The 23,266-nt window shown below is 39.3% G+C and overlaps 1 protein-coding gene across 50 annotated transcripts in view; it reads right to left on the bottom strand.

The window, feature by feature from the left end:
• The window catches only part of CHRM2 (cholinergic receptor muscarinic 2), a 688,089-nt gene that overhangs the window by 41,673 nt on the left and 623,150 nt on the right, over positions 1–23,266 (bottom strand). For 4 of the 50 annotated variants that reach the window (XM_081533066.1, XM_081533053.1, XM_081533057.1 and 1 more), the window contains one exon: positions 58–152. The exons of the other annotated variants lie outside the window; for them this stretch is intronic. The gene's annotated coding sequence lies outside the window, so the exon portion shown is untranslated. The remainder of the gene's footprint in view (positions 1–57; positions 153–23,266) is intronic. 50 annotated transcript variants of the gene reach the window in all.

The following is a 23,266-nucleotide window of genomic DNA, read 5'->3' as shown; positions in this document are numbered from 1 at the left end:
ACAAATAATAAAATTTACGCAGAGGATAAGAGGCCAGCTTGTGCCCAATTCACACACCTGCTCTCCCATACGTTGTCTGTGTTACTTGTGCAAATCCTCTGGTCACTTTCTCAGTCTACAAATCTGGAAAGTAGGGATGATAGCAGTATCACCTACATTATTAGGCATGAGCAAGATTAAATTAGTTATTAGGTGTTGGCATTTATAATAGTAAGCCCCCACTAAGTGTTATCTATTATAAATTTCATTTGTACTTACAATGCTAATGTTTATCATTCGTAAAGTGTTAATGTCACTCACCCTCTTTCTTATTCAAAATCTTCTAAGATATTTCCAAGTCTAGACTCCTAACTTTGAAAATATTCTATCTTATATAGTACTTTATAAGTCCCATTATTCCTTGCCATTTAGTCTAAAGCTTGGCCTAGAAGTTTCCTAAGTATACTTCAAACATGCTTAGGCTTAGCCCAACCTTCAGGTTTTGTACATATGGCTCATTTTTTCATAATATAATCCTTTTTTCTCTCTGACTGGTTAATATCTAACCATTCTTCAGGATCTAGTTCCAATGGAACTTCACTGGAAAGATTATTCTCCCATCTCTATAATCATGATACTTTATCTTCCAAACCAAATAAAACAGCATTGTGTCACACACAGGTACTAATGTATTTTCACATAGATATATCTCAATACACTCACCTTGAAAATATCAATACAAACAGAACACCGTTATCCTAGAGAGTATTGAAATTTCCTGACCTACCTACAGTGTGAGTGGAGAAGGTATTAAATTGCCCTACTCTATTTTTTTGTTTTGTTTCTGTCAGTTGGTTCTTGTATTAAGAGCATTAATCATATTTTTTTCCAAACACTGCAACAACTTGCAAAAATGAAGCCAATAGGAAGAGATTAAATAAAGAAAAATATTGCAGCATTTGTAATAAAGCAGCAAATATTTGTTCTTTGATATTATAGATTTTGAAGGTAGTAAAAGAGAACATTTCAATATTTGAGAATGCCAATGTGAGTATTTTATTGTTGAATTTTACCTTCTTTTATTGGGGATGTTATAGATTAGTTTTTTTCAACCTAATACTCAAATTGGGGCTTCCCAGGTGGCACAGTGGTCAAGAATCTTCCTGCAATGCAGGAGACACAAATTCGATCCCTGGGTCAGGAAGATCCCTTGAAGGCGGAAATGGCAACCTACTCCAGTATGCTTGCCTGAAAAATCCCATGGACAGAGGAGCCTGGCAGCCTACAGTCTAAAGGATAGCAAAGAGTCGGACACTACTGAGTGACTAAACACAGCTCCTTTCTCTTTCCTCCTGTCCTATTCTACTGGGATCTGTGATAGAGAAGGTATATATTTCTCTAATTAGAAATATAATTTTGTTTGGGAAAGAGCTGTGCACCATGTCTACACCCATTTACCCTACTTTTTCAGGGTAAGGAGAGTGGGGAGAATTTCTTCTGTGGGAGTCAAGTGACTCTCCAAAACATAAGCAGGAAATAAGAAAGTGTGTCCTAAGTCACTTAATAAAATTACTTTTCCAACAGAGTGCTATGTGTACCATTGCTTTCATATCATCTTACATCCTGACACATTCTGCAAAGAGTCTTCTTCAATTATTACTTACTCATATAAGCTTTAAAGTACTTATTTTTGAAACCGCATAGTTTAGCAACTAATTATATACTGTCTTGGATTGTTCAGTCTGTGAACAAGCCAGAAATTTGGAAATCATCCTTAAATTTTCCCACATTTAAGTTTTTCAACTCATAACATTCTATCTGCTTTATATTCTGTGCATTAGTCACCACTTTTGTATTGTTACCGTCATTGTATTCAGAGTCTCACCAGATCTCTCCCTCGAAGGCCACCCAACTGATCTCTTACTTTCAGGCTTACTTATTCAAATATACCCTCGACTCTGACCTCTCAAAGATGTTTCTAACTTACAAACCTAACTGTGCCAATCTGCTGTTGAAAATTACTCAACAGAGAATGAAATCCCAACATAGATTGGCCTACAAGGCTATCCAGGCAACCATGCAATGGCTTCTGCCTGACTGCCAAGCTTTGTCTCAAGCCAGCACTATATTCTCCCACACCACACTCTTACCTGAGTAATATACAATGGCAACATTAAGTTAACTTCAGTGATTGCAATAAGGCAGAAGTACTCAAGCCAGTGTGTTTTCATGCATTCTGTTTCTTCTAGTTGAGTGCCTCACTGCTTAAATTTTCCTTCAAGTCTTAACTAAAATATCCTTCCCTCAAATAAAGCCTTTTTTCACCACTCCAGTAAAACCTAGATTTTTTTTCCTCATGATTTCCAGTACAATTAATGTATTTTCATTCTAACAAATTTCTTGTTATGCAATGATGTTTGCAATTCTATGTACTCAGGGCTTGGGGATAAGCACTGAATCTCCTCTTCTTAGCACAGTGTCTAGGACCTAGAAGATATTCAATATATGCATGCGTGCTGCTAAGTTACTTCAATCGCGTCTGACTCTTTGCAACCCTATGGACTGTCATCCACCAGGCTCCTCTGTACATTGGATTCTCCAGGCAAAAATACTGGAGTGGGTTGCATGCCTTCCTCCAAGGGATCTTCCCAACCCAGGGATTGAACCCATATTTCCTGCAGCTCCTGCATTGCAGGCGGATTCTTTCCCACTGAGCCACCAGGGAAGCCCATTCAATGTATGTTTATAGAATAACAAATATCATATCTCTAGACTTAAAATATATTGACCTAAAATAAGGATTAAGATAATCTTGTCAGTGACAAAGTCAGCATTGTGTGTTTAGGAGAAGCTTAGATTGATATACTCAAATGACATAAACACAAGCCACTCTCCAATTTTATTTGTTACGTTTATCACGGAACACTCATAAAAATTAACAAAAACATGAGACTGCAGCAGATGACATAAAAAATGTTTTCAAGGAGGGTAATTTAACTATTTTGCTTTTTTGAGAATCAAATAGCATATTGATTATAAATTATTTGCTGACATGTTAGACTATTAGACTATTGTTATATTTTTTTTCCTCTATTATTCCATAACGAGATCAAATCATCCCAAGAATTAACTGGCTCTTTAGAAACAAAGGACTTCTGTGATAGCTCAATTGGTAAAGAATCCACCTGCAATGCAAGAAACCTTGGTTTGATTCCTGGGTTGGGAGATCCACTGGAGAAGGGATAGGCTACCCACTCTGGTATTCCTGGGCTTCCCTTGTAGCTCAGCTGGTAAAGAATCCACCTGCAATGTGGGAGACCTGGGTTCAATCCCTGGGTTGGGAAGATACCCTGGAGAAGGGAAAGGCTACCCATGCTAGTATTCTGGCCTGGAAAATTCCATGGACTGTATAGTCCTTGGGGTCGCAAAGAGTGGAACACAACTGGGTGACTTTCACTTTAGAAAGCATGACAGACCAATAAATAGATCATCATGCATCATCATCACAACCATTATTAATACTGCCAACACCACCATCTTACTTAAATCATCACTGTTACCACCATCATTAACATCACCATCACCACCACTGTTATCACCACCACTTTCACCATCATAACCACCACTATCATTACCTACTACCATTACAACCACTGCTATACCTTCATCAGCAATAATATATATTGGTCACAATATATATTAAATTCCAATCTAATTCATTCAAAGCTGAGTTCCATTTGGCAAAACTATCAGCCATAACTTTTTTTTTTCTTTTTTCTTTCTCAAGAAATTAAATCTGAGAAAATGCTAGGGGGAATGGAATCACTGGCCTGGAAAAGCAGAGTTCTTGGCAAGCGGCAGGCCATCATGTCACTGACAGAAGGAGAGAGAATAAATAATGGAAGCGCCACAGGCTATTGTTTCTGGAAACAAGATATATAAAGTATTAGATGCTGTTATCCTCCAAGTTGGACAAAACAAGGCAGAGATTCAAAGAAGGAGGACAGATGAGACAGGCTTAAAATGAACACAGATACCAGAAACATCCCCTAAGGCAGAAGGTAGAAGAGGCATTTAAGAAATAAATAAGGATTTTACTCTCACATAAAAAAATAAATCTTTTGGTTTTCTTTTAACTGTAAGTGGATTTATGTGCTTTTGAAAGATGGCCTTTATTGAACTTTAGGAGAAAAGCCAGGGTAAAAAAGAGTCATGCAGACATCCCCCAAACAACTGCATTTCTATTCCTCTAAAGCTTACTATGCGTAATGTCCAAGTATTAGATCAATCAAGCACAAGACAGTCGAAGCATTTTGCCCTTCTTAGAATCATATAAACAAAGCAGTAGTTTTCAAATAGTTAAACATGCAGTTCAGAGTTTTTAATTACTCTTTCCTCCCTTTAGCGATTAACATAAAAAATACAGATAGTAGTGGATTCAAAAACAAAAAATAAAAAAGATCTTGTAGCTTGTAAGGAACACAGATTCATTCAGTTTGTTTCTAATGTAGAACTTCGGCAAACTCATAAAGAAAGCAATCACCAATTCCTTTTTCTTTTTTTTTAAAGTAAATCTATCTTCTTTCTTTTCATAGGTTTTCTTCCCAGTTCTTTTTATAGCTATAGTTTCTGTCATGTCTTCCCCAAACTTCTTCAGTGTGTCTATAACCTATCAATCTGTACTTATGGAAGTAGTGTGGTCTAAACAACGGGATGTAGTTAACAGAGTGTGGGAAGGGTAGAGTGAATCTGGGTCCCAGTCTATGCTGGCTTCTCCCTGTGTGAAAGTGAAAGTGTTAGTTGCTCAGTTGTGTCTGACTCTTTGTGACTCATGGACTGTACTGCACTAGGCTCCTCTGTCTATGGAATTCTCTGGACAAGAATACTGCAGTGGGTTGCCATGCCCTCCTCCAGGGGATATTCCTGAACAAGGGATTGAACCCGGGTCTCCTGCATTGCAGGCAGATTCTTTACCACTGAGCCACCATGGAAGCTTACGGTCAAACATTTTAGCTTCTGTGGATTTCTGGTCCATCATCGAGAAAATGAACAATTTGATCTAAATGATCTCTGAGATTTGGTCTTAATTCTAATGTTTCTGGTTTTTAGGCTGGTAAATTTCAGCAATTGTCTTGAAAATTATTTCAGTCAACATTCAATCTATTTTTTCAGTACTTATAATTGCCAGACACTGAACCAAATTTAATATTAATCAAGAAGATGGACAGGAAGAATTAATTAATTTTGCCTAATTTTTCCATTGTTTTCCTCAGATGTTTTGAAATTTGAGGAAATAAAAAATAACATTTATTCACCTTCTCTGTTCACAATGAGGAAAAAAATGGTGATCTTAGGCTTATGTCACCAGCAAAATCTCCAAGAGTTACCAGTGAGGCAGTGAGTGAAACAGTCTGTGTCAAGTGATAAAGAAGAAAGTGAAAAGAGAAATACTTTTGTTTTTTCTCCAATATATTGACATGGGCATTTTTGGAGGGCTCAAAAGTTTTGAGATCCAGATCCCCTGGTGGAGAATTATATTTAGCCTGCTAGCTAAATGTAGGTTTGTCATTAAATGCTGCTGGATGAATGAGGAACTTGAAGGCAAATCAAGCCAAAAATTACTTTCTGGAACCTAGGTATTCAGTGCAAGGAAGTCTATGACACGGTCTCTGCATTAAGGTAGAACTACAACGTAGTTTGGAAGAATTATGTGCTCCCTGCCCTGTGTAGTCATGTGAAAGTTAAGTAAAATATAGAATTGAAACAGTTTATAAGAATAATAGAAGAAATATACAAGCTAAAGATGGGTAGGTTTGAAGAAGAGTGGAGGGATATAATTTGTAAGGGAGTCATGAAAGCAGAAAGCATCATGAAGAAAGCATGAATAAACAGATGTAGTTGGAAAAGATGAGGTATGTAAAGAATTATAAGGAAATAAAGCTAGAAATATGGTTTGAAACCAAACCATAAATACACTGTTATGGACTGAAAGTCTGTTTGCCTCCCCAGATTTATACATTGAAGTCCTGGCCCCAGAGAGGTGGCATTTGTGATGGGACCTTTGGGAGTAATAAGGGTTAGATGAGGTCTTTAGGGAGAGACCCGCATGATGGGATTAGTGCTCTCAGGAGAAGAGATGGCAGACATTCCTCCACCTCTCTACCAAGTGAGGACACAGTGAGAAAGCTTTAACCTGAATGGGCCAACACCTTGATCATGGACTTCCCAGCCTCCAGAATTGTGAGAAAAAACTTACATTGTTTGAGCTACACAGTCAATGGTTGTCTGAGGAGGCCTTACAAATAGCTGTGAAAAGAAGAGAAGCAAAAAGCAAAGGAGAAAAGGAAAGATATACCCATTTGAATACAGAGTTCCAAAGAATATCGAGGAGAGATAAGAAAACCTTCCTCAGTGATCAATGCAAAGATATAGAGGAAAACAACAGAATGGGAAAGACTAGAGATCTCTTCAAGAAAATCAGAGTTATGAAGGGAACATTTCTGCAAAGATGGGCACAATAAACGACAGAAATGGTACGGACCTAACAGAAGCAGAAGATATTAAGAAGAGATGGCAAGAATACACAGAAGAACTATATGAAAAGATCTTCACGACCCAGGTAATCACGATGGTATGGTCACTCCTCTAGAGCCAGACATCCTGGAATGTGAAGTCAAGTGGGCCTTAGAAAACATCACTACAAACTAAGCTAGTGGAGGTGATGGAATTTCAGTTCAGCTACTTCAAATCCTGAAAGATGAGGCTGTGAAAGTGCTGTACTCAATATGCCAGCAAATTTGGAAAACTCAGCAGTGGCCACAGGACTGGAAAAGGTCAGTTTTCATTCCAAACCCAAAGAAAGGCAATGCCAAATAATGTTCAAACTACCACACAATTGTACTCATCTCACACGCCTGCAAAGTAATGCTCAAATTTCTCCAAGCCAGGCTTCACAGTACGTGAACCGTGAACTTCCAGATGTTCAAGCTGGATTTAGAAAAGGCAGAGGAACCAGAGATCAAATTGCCAACATCCGCTGGATCACTGAAAAAGCAACAGAGTTCCAGCAAAACATCTACTTCTGCTTTATTGACTATGCCAAAGCCTTTGACTGTGTGGATCACAACAAACTGTGGAAAATTCTTCAAGAAATGGGAATACCAGACCACCTGACCTGCCTCCTGATAAATCTGTATGAAGGTCAGGAGGCAACAGTTAGAAGTGGACATGGAACAACAGACTGGTTCCAAATCGGGAAAGGAGTACATCAAAGCTGTATATTGTAACCCTGCTTATTTAACTTATATGCAGAGTACATCATGAAAAACGCTGCGCTGGATGAAGCACAAGCTGGAATCAAGATCGCCAGGAGAAATATCAATAACCTCAGATATGCAGATGACACCACCCTTATGGCAGAAAGTGAAGAACTAAGGAGCCTCTTGATGAAAGTGAAAGAGGAGAGTGAAAAGTTTACTTAAAACTCAACATTCAGAAAACTAAGATCATGGAATCTGGTCCCATCACTTGATGGCAAATAGTGGGGAAACTGTGGCTGACTTTATTTTGGGGGGCTCCAAAATCACTGCAGATGGTGACTGCAGCCATGAAATTAAAAGACGCTTGCTCTTTGGAAGAAAAGCTATGAGACATATTAAAAAGCAGAGACATTACTTTGCCAACAAAGGTCCGTCTAATCAAAGCTATCATTTTTCCAGTAGTCATGTATGGATGTGACCTACTGCTGCTGCTGCTAAGTTGCTTCAGTCGTGTCTGACTGTGCAACCCCATAGACAGAAGCCCATCAGGCTCCTCTTCCACAGGATTCTCTAGGCAAGGATACTGGAGTGGGTTGCCATTTCCTTCTCCAGTGGATGTGAGAGTTGGACTTTAAAGAAAGCTGAGCACTGAAAAATTGGTGCTTTTGAGCTGTGGTGTTGGAGAAGACTCTTGAGAGTCCGTTGGACTGCAAGGAGATCCAACCAGTCCATCCTAAAGGAAATCAGTCCTGACTATTCATTGGAAGGACTGATGCTGAAGCTGAAACTCCAATACTTTGTCCACCTGATGCGAAGAACTGACTCATTTGAAAAGACCCTGCTGCTGGGAAAGATTGAAGATGGGAGGAGAAGGGGATGACAGAGGATGAGATGTTTGGATGTTTGGATGGTATCACCGACTCAACGGACATGAGTTTGAGTAAACTCCAGGAGTTGGTGATGGACAGGGAGGCCTGGAGTGCTGCAGTCCATGGGTTTGCAGTGTTGGATGTGACTGAGTGACTGAACTGACTGACCCAGTCAATGGCATTTGTTATGGTGTGTGCATGTTCAGTTGTCTCTGACTCTGCAATCCTATGGATTGTAGCCCACTAGCTCCTCTGTCCATGGGATTCTCCAGCATGAATGCTGGAGTCTTGCATCGCCGTCCCCCATGGGATCTTCTCAACCCAGTGATCAACCCAAGGTCTCCTGAATTACAGGCCAATTCTTGAGCACTGAGCCACTGGGGAAGTTAAATAATGTACACTTTATCGAATAGCTGGCTTCCCTGGTGGTCAATTGGTAAAGAATCCACCTTCTATGCAGGAGATCTGGGTTCAGTCCCTGGGTCAGGGAAGATCCTCTGGAGGAGGAAATGGCAGCTTACTCCAGTATACTTTCCTGGAGAATTCCATGGACAGAGGAGGCTGGCAGGTTACAGTCCATGGGATTGCAAAGAATCGGACATGACTAAGCCATTAACAAGCTACTGGAAAACATCTGGTATTGAGACAGAAGTTAGGGAAGGTAAGCAATATTTAAAGTAGCATTTTTAAAGATCAATGTGTTGAAAAGGTGTGTATTAGTATATGGGAGATTATAAGGCCCCCAACAGAAAGAAGACAGGTTGGTGGCAGTGCTCGATGAGAAGGCCCTTACGATAATGAAATGTGAGGAAGTAATACTTGTGGGAGCCAGGACATGAAATACAACACAGGGCAAGCCTTGGAGAAAGGCCTATTCAAAGCAATACATAAAATCTGGTAGATGATTTGGGGATGAAGTGTTTGGAATCAAGTAAGAAATGTGAAGTGGGATATGTTTAGAGTCTGGAGGTGAGCAAGGCAGTGGGTCAAGAATTTGGAAGCACATGGAAATCAGAGTGCAAGGTAAGGTAGTAACCACATAGATAATTAGAATCAGATGAATCTAGATAGAAATAAATCTTAATCTAAGGCTAGATAGAATATATGGAATAGAAAAAAATAGTAGATGACTTGGGATTTGAAATTTAGGAGGTACTTTGAAGTCACTAGGTGCTTCCCAGGTGGCTCAGTGGGTAAAGAACCCACCTGAAATACAGGAGACACAGGAGACATGGGTTTGATTCCTGGGTCAGGAGGATTCCCCGGAGCAGAACATAGCAACTCACTCCAGTCCTTGCCTGGAGAATCCCATGGACAGAAGAGCCTGGTGGACTATAGTCCATAGGGTTGCAAAGAGTTGGACACTACTGAAGTGACTGAGCAGGCACACATTAGGTCAGTAAGGGCTTCCCTGGTACCTCAGACAGTAAAGAGTCTATTTGCAATGTGGGAGACCAGGTTTCATTCCTGGGTCGGGAAGATCCTCTGGAGAAGGAAATGGCTACCCCTTCCAGTATTCTTGCCTGGAGAAGTCTATGGGATCACAAAGAATCTGACATGACTGAGGGACTAACACTTCTATTAGATCAATATATGTTTTATTCTTCAAAATATTTATAATAACTCATCACTCAACACTTGTTAAAACATTTCAAATGCTGGGAAACTTCCAACTATGAAAGTAGCTCATTCTAATTTTGTACAGACCTAATTATTAAGAAGATATTCTTTATTCTAAAATGAAGTCCTTAAAAAAAACCTGATTTTATGTCTATTTTCTGCAGATATTTAAAATATGTTTAATTTGTGTCTAACATCCCCTCAAATAATTGAACCTGACTATCCCTGCCTTTCTAAGCAAAATGTATCTACTTTCTTCAAACATTACTCATGTAACTTTGTTTAAATGTTATCATACAGAACTGAATATAATATTCAAATAGGCCCTGGTGAGTAAAATTATTCCTGCTCTTTCCTTGAGCATGGAATTTCTATAATGTCCATATGATCACAGAACACATTTGGTGTTTTGTTCTTGTTCAGTTACTAAATTGTGCTTGACTCTTTGTGACTCCATGGACTGCAACATGCCAAGCTCCTCTGTCTTTCACTATCTCCGTGATTCTGCTCACATTTACGTCCATTGGGTTGATGATGCTGTCTAACCATCTAATCCTGTGCTGCCTCCTTATCCTTTTGCCTTCAGTCTTTCCCAGCATCAGGGTCTTTTCCAATGAGTCAGCTCTTTGAATCAGGCGACCAAAGTATTAAGAGCTTCAGTGTCAGTCCTTCCAGTGAATATTTAGGGTTGATTTCTTTTAGGATTGACAGGTTTGACCTCCTTGTAGTCCAAGAGACTCTCAAGAGTCTTCTCCAGCACCACAATTTGAAAACATCAGTTCTTCCCAGTTTATGTTAATAAATATTGGATCAAGACAGAGCACTGAACACAATGCTTACCCTTCTTACCTCTCAAATTCCCATGTGTATGTATGTGTGTAGGAACCAAATTCACAACCCAGCTAGAAAGCTATAAGTAGTTTAAGCATTTTACACAATTTTTAAGAGATAGAAACATTTGGCATCATATTATAAAAGAAAGAAAATCACAGGATAACACTATTCAGAGCATAAGTGTATAACTTCTAAAATGTCCAGATACTCTTTATGTGAATTGTTAACCAGATCTACTTCCTTATACTTAGTTGATATTTTGAAACCCTTTAAAATTTAACTTTGGTTCATTTTTTTGTTCCACAAGATCAAAATCTTTCTAAATTCTGACTCCAATATGATACCTATTTATTTTTCCTCCCATATTTGCATTTTTCATAAATTTGCTAATTACATCCACTTTGTCATCAATGCATTCAAATGGATATATCTTTCCTTTTCTCCTTCGTCTTTTGCTTCTCTTCTTTTCTCAGCTATTTGTAAGGCCTCCTCAGACAACCATTTTGCCTTTTGGCATTTGTTTTTCTTGAGGATGGTTTGATCACTGCCTCCTGTATAATGTCACGAACCTGCAATCCATAGTCCTTCAGGCATTCTGTCTATCAGATCTAATCCCTTGAATCTATTTGTCACTTCCACTGTATAACCATAAAGGATTTGATTTAGGTCATATCTGAATGGTCTAGTGGTTTTCTCTACTTTTTTCAATTTAAGTCTGAATTTGCAATAAGGAGTTTATGATCTGAGCCACAGTCAGCTCCCGGTCTTGTTTTTGCTGACTGTATAGAGCTTTTCCATCTTGGCCGCAAGAATATAATAAATCTGATTTCAGTATTGACCATCTGGTGATGTCCATGTGTAGAGTCTTTTCTTGTGTTGTTGGAAGAGGGTGTTTGCTATGACCAGTGTGTTCTCTTGGCAAAACTCTGTCAGCCTTTGACATGCTTCATTTTGTACTCCAAGGGCAAATTTGTCTGTTACTCCAGGTATCTCTTGACCTCCAACTTTTGCATTTCAGTCCCCTATAATGAAAAGGACATCTTTTTGGGGTGTTAGTTCTAGCAGGTTTGTAGGTCTTCATAAAACCATTCAACTTAAGCTTCTTCAGCATTACTGGTCAGGGCATAGACTTGGATTACTGTGATATTGAATGGTTTGCCTTGGAAATGAACAGAGATCATTCTGTCATTTTTGAGATTGCATCCAAGTACTACATTTCAGACTCTTTTGTTGACTATGATGGCTACTCCATTTCTTCTAAGGGATTCTTGCCCACAGTAGTAGATATAATGGTCATCTGAGTTAATATCACACATTCCAGTCCATTTTAGTTCACTGAATCCTAAAATGTCGATGTTCACCCTTGCCATCTCCTGTTTGACCAGTTCCAATTTGCCTTGATTTATGGACCTAACATTCCAGGTTCCTACGCAATATTGCTCTTTACAGCATCAGACTTTACTTCCATCACCAGTCACATCCACAACTGAGTGTTGTTTTTGTTTTGGCTCTGTCTTTTCATTCTTTCTGGAGTTATTTTTCCACTGATCTCCAGTATCATATTGGGCACCAAGAGACATGGGGATTTCATCTTTCAGTGTCCTAACTTTTTGCCTTTTCGTACTGTTCATGGGGTTCTCAAGGCAAGAATACTGAAGTGGTTTGCCTTTCCCTTCTCCAGTGGACCCTGATAGCTCAGTTGATAAAGAATCTGCCTGCAATGCAGGAGATCCTGGTTTGATTCCTGGGTTGGGAAGATTCAATGGGGAAGGGACAGGCTACTCAGTCTAGTATTCTTGGGCTTCCCTTGTGGCTCAGTTGGTAAAGAATCCGCCTGCAATGCAGGAGACCTGGGTTTGATCCCTGGGTTGGGAAGATCCCCTGGAGAAAGGAAAGGTTACCCACTCCAGTATTCTGACCTAGAGAATCCCATGGACTATACAGTCCATGGGGTCACAAAGAGTCAGACATGACTGAGCGACTTTCACTTCACTTCACTTCTCCAGTGGACCATGTTTTGTCAGAACTCTCCACCATGACCTGTCCATCTTGGATGGCCCTACAGGGCATGGCTAATAGTTTCATTGAGTTAGACAAGGCTGTAGTCTATGTGATCAGTTTGGTCACTTTTCTGTGATTGTGGTGTTCATTCTGTTTTCCTTCTGATGGATAAGGATAAGAGGCTTTTGGAAGCTTCCTGATGGAAGAGACTGACTAAGGGGGAAACTGGGTCTTGTTCTGATGGGTGGGGCCATCAGTAAATCTTTAATCCAATTTTCTATTGATGGGCAGGACTGTGTTCCCTCCCTGTTATTTGACCTTAGGCCAAACAATGGTGGAGGTAATGAAGATAACAGCAACTTCCTTTAAAAGGTCCCATGCACACACTGCTGCACTCAGTGCCCCCGGACCTGCGCAGGCCACCGCTGACATATGCCTGAGCCGGAGACTCCTGTACAATCACAGACAAGTCTGGGTCAGCCTTTAATGCCTTCCTCAGTGATCAATGCAAAGAAATAGAGGAAAACAATAGAATGGGAAAGACTAGAGGTCTCTTCAAGAAAATTCGAGATACCAAGGGACAATTTCATGCAAAGATGGGCACAATAAAGGAAAGAAATGGTACGGACCTAACAGAAGCAGAAGATATTAAGAAGAGGTGGCAAGAATACACAGAAGAATTATGCAAAAAGGATCTTCATGACACAGATAATCACGATGGTGTGATCACTCCCCTAGAGCCAGACATCCTGGAATGTGAAGTCAAGTGGGCCTTAGCACTATGAACAAAGCTAGTGGAAGTGATGGAATTCCAGTTGAGCTATTTCAAATCCTGAAAGATGAGGCTGTGAAAGTGCTGGATGCAATATGCCAGCAAATTTGGAAAACTCAGCAGTGGCCACAGGACTGGAAAAGGTCAGTTTTCATTTCAACCCCAAAGAATGGCAATGCCAAAGAATGTTCAAACTACCACACAATTGAACTCATCTCACATGCCTGCAAAGTAATGCTCAAACTTCTCCAAGCCAGCCTTCAACAGTACCTGAACCGTGAACTTCCAGATGTTCAAGATGGATTTAGAAAAGGCAGAGGGACCAGAGATCAAATTGCCAACATCTGTTGGATCATTGAAAAAGCAAGAGAATTCCAGAAAAACATTTACTTCTGCTTTATTGACTATGCCAAAGCCTTTGACTGTGTGGATCACAACAAACTTTGGAAAATCCTTCAAGAGATGGGAATACTAGACCACCTGACCTGCCTCCTGATAAATCTGTATGCAGGTCAGGAAGCAACAGTTAGAACTGGACATGGAACAACAGACTGGTTCCAAATCGGGAAAGGAGTATGTCAAGGCTGTATACTGTCATCCTGCTTACTTAACTTATATACAGAGTACATCATGAAAAACGCTGGGCTGGAGGAAGCACAAGCTGGAATCAAGATTGCTGGGAGAAATATCAATAACCTCAGATATACAGATGACACCACTCTTATGGCAGAAACTGAATAAGAAGTAAAGAGCCTCTTGATGAAAGTGAAAGAGGAGAGTGAAAAAGTTTGCTTAAAGTTCAACAGTCAGAAAACGAAGATCATGGCATCCAGTCCCATTACTTTATGGCAAATAGATGGGGAAACAATGCACACAGTGAGAGATTTTATTATTTGGGCTCCAAAATCACTGCAGATGGTGACTGCAGCCATGAAATTAAAAGATGCTTGTTCTTGGAAGAAAAGTTTTGTCCAACCTCGACAGCATATTAAAAGCAGAGACATTATTTTGCCAACAAAGTCCGTCTAGTCAAAGCTATGATTTTTCCAGTTGTCATGTATGGATGTGAGTGTTGGACTATAAAGAAAGCTGAGCGCCGAAGAATTGATGCTTTTGAACTGTGGTGTTGGAGAAGACTCTTGAGAGTGCCTTGGACTGCAAGGAGATCCAACCAGTCCATCCTAAAGGAGATCAGTCCTGAATATTCATGGAAGAACTGATGCTGAAGCTGAAACTCCAATACTTTGGCCACCTGATGCGAAGAACTGACTCATTTGAAAAGACCCTTATGCTGGGAAAGATTGAAGGCAGGATGAAAAGAGGATGACAGAGGATGAGATGGTTAAATGGCATCACCGATTCAATGAACAGGAGTTTGAGCAAGCTCCGGGAGTTGGTGATGGACAGGGAAGCCTGGCGTGCTGTAGTCCATGGGGTCGCAAAAGAGTTGGACATGACTGTGTGACTAAACTGAACTGTCATTGATGCATTGACAAAATTCTAATAGGGAAAACGTTGCAACACTCCCACTGGGTAAATTAGGCTTTATGGTCCTTTCAAGAAATTATTAGTCTTCTCTGGATAAAACATTTGAATCAGTTTTGAGTTGTACTTTATCCTCTTCCTATATTCTAGCCCAAACACAGATGCTTAAAAATATTGTCAACTGGCTAGTTATAATCAAAATGTACAAGATATATGACATTCTTCATTTTTATCAGTTCAAAAACTTTGATTTTTTATTTACACAGTGTTATGAATTCAAGATTGTTCCCTGTCATCACCAGATCCTAATTTTCAATCTGTGCCTAAGCCATCAACCTAAACATATAGTTTGCTCATAACTGAGGTCAATTTCACCAGTATGTAGGTTCTTTAATTATTCTTTTTCTGCTTTGTGAAATATCAAGTCAAAATTTCTTCCTTCCTGTGTTATGACACTTCTTTCATCCTACAGAAATTTTAAGAACTTTTGACACTGGTTTCACAAGTACATCAATATATCATTTTTAATATCTAAATTTAGTTTCTACTCAAAATACAATAAAAAGTGGTTACCATGTCCTGGAATGTTTATGGTCTATGTGAAAAAAGCAAGGCACAGATCAATTGTGTATACTGTCATTTGTGTAAAAAGGGTAATTTTTATGCAAATTCAAGAAGTTGTGAAGAATTATGCACGGAATTCATTCCATTCATTGGCTTTCTGGGAACTGACAGGGCTAGAATCTGGAGGCCAAGAGCAGGAAAAATAGTATGTGACTATATGTATCATATCGATTTCTATCATGTGCATCTATTTTTCACTCAACAAAATTTTAAAAATTTAAAAAACATCTAGCAACTGCCAGGTTGGATTTTAAGAACCAATAAGACATAAAAATAGGAACTAACATAACATTGCTAATGTTTAACTTCATTGTATAGAAACATTACAACTAACTTTATACGACACGTGTATGTGTATGCATACTTGCGTGCTCAGTCGTGTCCGACTCTGTGCAACCCAGTGGACTGTAGCCCACCAGGCTCATCTGTTTATGGAATTCTCCTGGCAAGGATACTAAAGTGGGTTGCCATTCCTTTCTCCAGGGATAGATCCTAGGTCTCCTGCACTGCAGGCAGATCCTTTACCACCTGAACTAACAGGGAAGCACAACATTATCAAACATAATAACTACATATACATTGCTTTTTATTTCATTATATAAAGACATTACAACTCACATCTACCATAACCATCATTTCATCAAAATAAAAACAAAAATATGTGAAATCTGCAAAAAACAAATGAGGAAAATATCAGAATAAAAGGTGTCTTTTAAATTCGAGTTTTATTAAAAATTCATCTAAATTGTTTTTATTATTAATATCATTATGCTTTAATTTGCAGAAGATAAACACTTAGGAGTCAGTGATTCAAACCACCAAGACTCTTTTATGCTAACTTTTCCTTTTTTTGGCATCGATTATTATTCTTCCCTTTCAAGTTTACAGTATATTCTCCTTCAGAGAAAAATGTAGAAGCAGAGCAATACTTTGTGTTCCATTTCCCTTTAGCAGTCTGTTAAAATTATACTGTATTCTACAAAGCAGGGGACCCAGGTTTTTCCTATAGCTCTTTCTCCAAATAAAAGTTTGTGGTTATTTTTGCCATGTACTTTAGTCTTTCTCTCTCTCTCTCTTTTATTTTTAATAACATGTCTTAGATTTTTATGTATTTTACCTCTAATACTATTCCTACATTCCAACATGTCATTTTTTTTGTATTTATTTTTGTCTATATGCTTCACATCCCAATTTGTATATATACTCCTTTAATATATGAACTGACCATAATAATGGCTTCTGTAGCTGACCACTGTGAGCCTGGTTTACGGAACTGTGATATAGACTCAGTTGAAATCTCAGTTTTAATTCATTTTGTGTTTATAGGAGCTTCTTTTTTTCTTCATCATGATGTTTTAATTACATGTATTATTCTCATTTTATTTCCTGGACCTTCTATTTATTTTTGAGCTTTTTGTTTTCTTTCAGACTATATGGTATCTGGACATAAAAATTTTACTAATGCCTCCCCCTCTCTTTTGAAGTTTCCTTTGCAAAATATAATTACTATTATGTATAATAAAATGGCTGAGTCACCTGGAGAAGAGAATGGCTATTCACTCCAGTATCCTTGCCTGGAGATATCCACAGACAGAGGAACCTGGTGGGCTACAGTCCATGGGGTCGCAAATAGTCAGTCATGATGGGAGTGACTAACTAACTAACTAACTATAATAAAATGGCACGGCCATTCTCTCTGACAATTTCTTTTTATTTCATCCATCAATTTGCTTTTGTCAATGAGAAGTAAATCCATAGTAGCAATTCCATTTATTACTTCAATTTTGAGTTACGGAATTGGCAGTGAAACATGACATTCCCTTTTAGATTGTTTCTATTTAGAAAAAATTGACTCCTGACTAATATATAGATATTTGAATTCCGTCTCTCTTAATGTATGTTTTTTCTGTATTTGGATGCCTAAATTAAGAATGCATTTTGACAAGGCAGTCTGTATAAATCACCCTCAGCACCATTGCTTCTGTTTCTCTATTAATTTGCCATAATTTAAAAGCTCATTACAATGTTTCTCTGTATTAATTGATATATTTCTATCCTTTAATGTGGGCTTCCCTGGTAGCTCAGTGGTAATGAATCTGCCTGTCAATGCAGGAGATGTGGGTTTGATCTCCTGAATTGGGAAGATCCCCTGGAGAAGGAAATGGCAACTCACTTCAGTATTCTTGTCTGGGGAATCCCATGGACAGAGAAGTCGAACATGACTTAGTGACTGAAAGAACAGCAATAATTTGTTTTTAATTTTCTTTAAAATATACATTATATATAGATATATTTATCCATTTCTTACATGTTGCAATTAACTGATACTTATAAATTATTTGCAAATTATAGTCTCATGAAAATATGATACTGTCAGAGTTTACTTTTGTTCACTAGCTATACCTGGGGAAGAATTATTTGGTTAGCTATGTTTTGGTCAAAATGTGTGGCTCAGCAACAGACAGCCAAGTTTCAAAATAAGAATATCTCACAAATGAAATCTATTTCAATGACCAAATGTCATATGGACTCAATCAAACAGTACAGTATTCAAATGGGAAGTATAATGAAAGGATATAGGTACCACCACAAGAAGAGGCTGTTTATGTTTACAACATTTGGAACCAATCAGAAATCTTTGATAAACTTCTACTATCAATTCAGTTCAGTTCAGTCGCTCAGTCGTGTCCGACTCTTTGTGACCCCATGAATCGCAGTACGCCAGGGCTTCCTGTCCATCACGAACTCCCGGAGTTTACCCAAATTCATGCCCATCGAGTCGGTGATGCCATACAGCCATCTCATCCTCTGTCATCCCCTTCTCCTCCTGCCCTCAATCCTTCCCAGCATCAGGTCTTTCCCAATGAGTCAACTCTTCGCAGGAGGTAGCCAAAGTATTCGAGTTTCAGCTTCAACATCAGTCCTTCCAATGAACACCCAGGACTTATATCCTTTAGGATAGACTGGTTGGATCTCCTTGCAATCCAAGGGACTTTCAAGAGTCTTCTCCAACACCACAGTTCAAAAGCATCAATTCTTCGATGCTCAGCTTTCTTCACCGTCCAACTCTCACATCCATATATGACTACTGGAAAAACCATACCCTTGACTACACGGATCTTTGTTGGCAAAGTAATGTCTCTGCTTTTTAATATGCTGTCTAGGTTGGTCATAACTTTCCTTCCAAGGAGTAGCGTCTTTAATTTCATGGCTGCAATCACCATCTGCAGTGATTTTGGAGCCCAACAAAGTAAAGTCTGACACTGTTTCCACTGTTTCCCCATCTATTTGCCATGAAGTGATGGGACCAGATGCCATGATCTTAGTTGTCTGAATGTTGAGCTTTAAGCCAATTTTTCACTCTCCTCTCTCACTTTCATCAAGAGGCTTTTGAGTACCTCTTCACTTTCTGCCATTAGGGTGATGTCATCTGCATATCTGAGATTATTGATATTTCTCCCGGCAATCTTGATTCCAGCTTGTGTTTCTTCCAGCCCAGCGTTTCTCATGATGTACTCTGCATATAAGTTAAACAAGCAGGGTGACAATATACAGCGTTGACGTACTCCTTTTCCTATTTGGAACCAGTCTGTTGTTCCATGTCCAGTTCTAACTGTTGCTTCCTGACCTGCATACAGGTTTCTCAAGAGGCAGGTAAGGTGTTGTGGTATTCCCATGTCTTGAAAAATTTTCCACAGTTTATTGTGATCCACACAGTCAAAGGCTTTGGCATAGTCAATAAAGCAGAAATAGATGTTTTTCTGGAACTCTCTTGCTTTTTTGATGATCCAGCGGATGTTGGCAATTTGATCTCTGGTTCCTCTGCCTTTTTTAAAACCAGCTTGAACATCTGGAAGTTCATGGTTCACGTATTGCTGAAGCCTGGCTTGGAGAATTTTGAGCATTACTTTACTAGTGTGTGAGATGAGTTCAACTGTGCGGTAGTTTGAGCATTCTTTGGCATTGCCTTTCTTTAGGATTGGAATGAAAACTGACCTTTTCCAGTCCTGTGGCCACTGCTGACTTTTCCAGATTTGCTGGCATATTGCGTCCAGCACTTTCACAGCCTCATCTTTCAGGATTTGAAATAGCTCAACTGGAATTCCATCACCTCCACTAGCTTTGTTCGTAGTGATGCTTTCTAAGGCCCACTTGACTTCACATTCCAGGATGTCTGGCTCTAGGGGAGTGATCAAACCATCGTGATTATCTGGGGCATGAAGATCTTTTTTGTACAGTTCTTCTGTGTATTCTTGCTACCTCTTCTTAATGTTTTCTGCTTCTGTTAGATCCATACCATTTCTGCCCTTTATCGAGCCCATTTTTGCATGAAATGTTCCCTTGGTATCTCTAGTTTTCTTGAAGAGATCTCTAGTCTTTCTCATTCTGTTGTTTTCCTCTATTTCTTTGCATTGATGGCTGAGGAAGGCTTTCTTATCTCTCCTTGCTATTCTTTGGAACTCGGCATTCAGATGGGAACATCTTTCCTTTTCTCCCTTGCTTTTCACTTCTCTTCTTTTCATAGCTGTTTGTAAGGCCTCCTCAGACAGCCATTTTGCTTTTTTGCATTTCTTTTCCATGGGGATGGTCTTGATCCCTGTCTCCTCTACAATGTCAGAAACCTCTGTCCATAGTTCCTCAGGCACTCTATCAGATCTATTCCCTTAAATCTATTTGTCACTTCCACTGTATAGTCAAAAGGGATTTGATTTAGGTCATACCTGAATGGTCTAGTGGTTTTCCCTACTTTCTTCAATTTAAGTCTGAATTTGGCAATAAGGATTTCATGATCTGAGCCACAGTCAGCTCCCGGTCTTGTTTCTGCTGACTATATAGAGTTTCTCCATCTTTGGCTGCAAAGAATATAATCAATCTGATTTCAGTGTTGACCATCTGGTGATGTCCATGTGTAGAGTCTTCTCTTGTGTTGTTGGAAGAGGGTGTTTGCTATGACCAGTGCATTCTCTTGGCAAAACTCTGTTAGCCTTTGCCCTGCTTCATTCTGTACTCCAAAGCCAAATTTGCTTGTTACTCCAGGTGTTTCTTGACTTCCTACTTTTGCATTCCAGTCCCCTATAATGAAAAGGACATCTTTTTTGGGAGTTAGTTCTAAAAGGTCTTGTAGGTCTTCATAGAACCGTTCAACTTCAGCTTCTTCAGCGTTACTGGTTGGGGCATAGACTTGGATTACAACATTTGCAACCAATCAGAAATCTTTGATAAATTTCTGCTATGGCAAGAGTATCCAAGTCTAGAGTGATAGATAGGTAGATAGGCTGTTCTCAATTCCAGAAGCACATTAGAATGATTTGGAGAAGTTTTAAAATGAATGCTGTTGCCCAGTTTCCACCCAAGTGGTTTTGATTTAATCATTCCAGCATGGGATCCCAGGCATTAGTATTAGGTAATCCTAGTGTGAAATCTAGGCTAAGATCCCTGGTAAGAAATACCATGCTTCTAGGTGGGAACAGATGAGATGAACCACAGCTGACACATCTGAATAAGATTACTGGGGAAGTATGTCTTAGACAAAGAAAAACAACATCATACATTAATTTCAACATATTTTCCTTCTATTTTCATCCTTAAAAACAAGATTTCTTAGATTCTGGGACATGTAGTAAATTAACTTCCTCTTGAGCCTCCATGAACACCTTTTTCTGGAGAAGCATCTATCGCTCCCACTGCAATGTAACTAATGTTTTCCCAGAATCACAAGTTTTTCCAGGATAGGGCCTATGTGTTCTTTAATTCTATTTCTTCATTGCTCATCACCATGCATGGTGTTTATGAAATAAATGTTTGTTCACTAAATGTATTAGTTAGAGGAAAATATAAAGAGAAAGGCAAGCATTCTGGCACTGGTGTCACCATTACTTTGGCTATCCTCATTTCATCCTTTATTTCTTTTCCTCTGGTCTAAACCTTCTGAACTCTTCCCTTCTGTTTCCTTTTGTTTTGCTCTTCTTGAACTCTTGGACAATATTTTTACTCAAAAGCAATTCTCTTCCCTCTGATACACACTTTTGCTCCCTACTCTCACTCTCACAGGTAATATCACAAATTCAGTTCTACTAAGTTTGGCTAGCATTTGTTCTTCGTAAATACTAACTAAGTTAGTAACAAATACTAACAAATGTCCGTCTAGTCAAAGCTATGGTTTTTCCAGTAGTAATATATGTGGATGTGAGAGTTGGACTATAAAGAAAGCTGAGTGCCAAAGAATTGATGCTTTTGAACTGTGGTGTTGAAGAAGACTCTTGAAAGTACCTTGGACTGTGAGGAGATCCAACCAGACCATCCTAAAGGAAATCAGTCCTGAATATTCACTGGAAGGACTGAAGCTGAAGCTGAAATTCCAATACTTTGGTCACCTGATGTGAAGAACTGACTTATTTGAAAAGACCCTGATGCTGGGAAAGATTGAAGGTGGGAGAAGAGGACGACAGAGGATGAGATGGTTGGATGGCATCACTGACTCGATGGACATGAATTTGAGTAAGCTCCGGGAGTTGGTGATGGAAAGGGAAGTCTGGCGTGCTGCAGTCCACGGGGTCGCAAAGAGTCAGACATGACTGAGCAACTGAACTGAACTGAACTGAACATAAGTTATAAGTTAACTCTGGTGGTGTAGATGGTAAAGAATCTGCCTGCAATGCAGGAGACCTGGGTTCGATCCCTGGGGTGAGAAGATTCCCTGAAGGAGGGCACGGCAACCCACTCCAGGATTCTTGCCTGGAGAATCCCAGGCAAGAATGGACAGAGGAGCCTGACAGGCTACAGTTCACGGGGTTACAAAGAGTTGGACACGACTGAGTGACTAAGCACACACACATATAAGTTAAACATCTAAGTTAATCATGTAAGTTAATCATAATTTAATCATAACTATATAAGGAACTCTGCATGGGCTTCCCTGGCGGCTCAGCTGGTAAAGAATCTGCCTGCGATGTGGAAGAGCTAAGGAAGATCCCCTGGAGAAGAGAACGGCTACCCATTCTAGTATTCTGGCCTGGAGAATTCCATGGACTCTATAGTCCATGGGCTTGCAAAGAGTCGGAAATGGCTGAGCCAGTTTCACTTCACAAGGTACTCTGCATAAATGTATATTTTCATTAGACCTTTACTGACTCTTGTAACAGAGATGCTGTTGTTTATTCCTAACACAATGCCATTTTCTAGTATGTGAAGCGTATCTTTTAAGTGTGTATTTTTTTTTCCCAAACTGATTCCAAGTAAATGAAATTCCTACTCTTTTCAAAAATTTTATTTGTCCATTAACTTTTAATTGAAAGGATGTTTTCACATTTGAATATGAAAAGCCTAACAGATGGTCTGTTAACAGGGACCAGGGCAAGGCTTTCTATTTTTATTTAGAGTTTACCTAATTTTTTCCTCCCCTCCCCTCTCTACCACCACTCTACCTGCTACCACACATTCAGTTAACAATAACATTATTACTCTAGAGTTTTAAAAATTTGTCAGTATGCTCCTCAGTGTAGTCCATCTGAGGACCTCCAACTGTTTCATTAACCTTTTACAGATGTTTGGGAATGGTAGCTTAGTAGCTGGACCCTGAACCCTTTCTGAGACTGGCACTGATGCCTGCTGCTCAGTGGTGACCAAGTCTTCATGCCTGTCTTCCACTCACCCCCTTCCTCTTTGCTCCACATACAAATGGCCAGCTTTTCTCCTGTGAGCTCCTTTCCCCTTCCTTCTCTTCATATTCCTCCCCTTCTTCCTCCCTCTCAGCTTTCCATGTCTGGACCCCCTTCTCTACTTCTTTCCTCTAACAAAATTTATCTAGATACCTCTTTCAGTTA

The sequence above is a fragment of the Giraffa tippelskirchi genome, chromosome 10 (assembly GCF_054371585.1).
Source record: "Giraffa tippelskirchi isolate mGirTip1 chromosome 10, T2T-mGirTip1v1.2.pri, whole genome shotgun sequence".
In the NCBI taxonomy this organism is placed as follows: Eukaryota; Metazoa; Chordata; class Mammalia; order Artiodactyla; family Giraffidae; genus Giraffa; species Giraffa tippelskirchi.
Note: the sequence above shows the minus strand (reverse complement) of the source record. Positions and strands in the feature narration are given on the sequence as shown.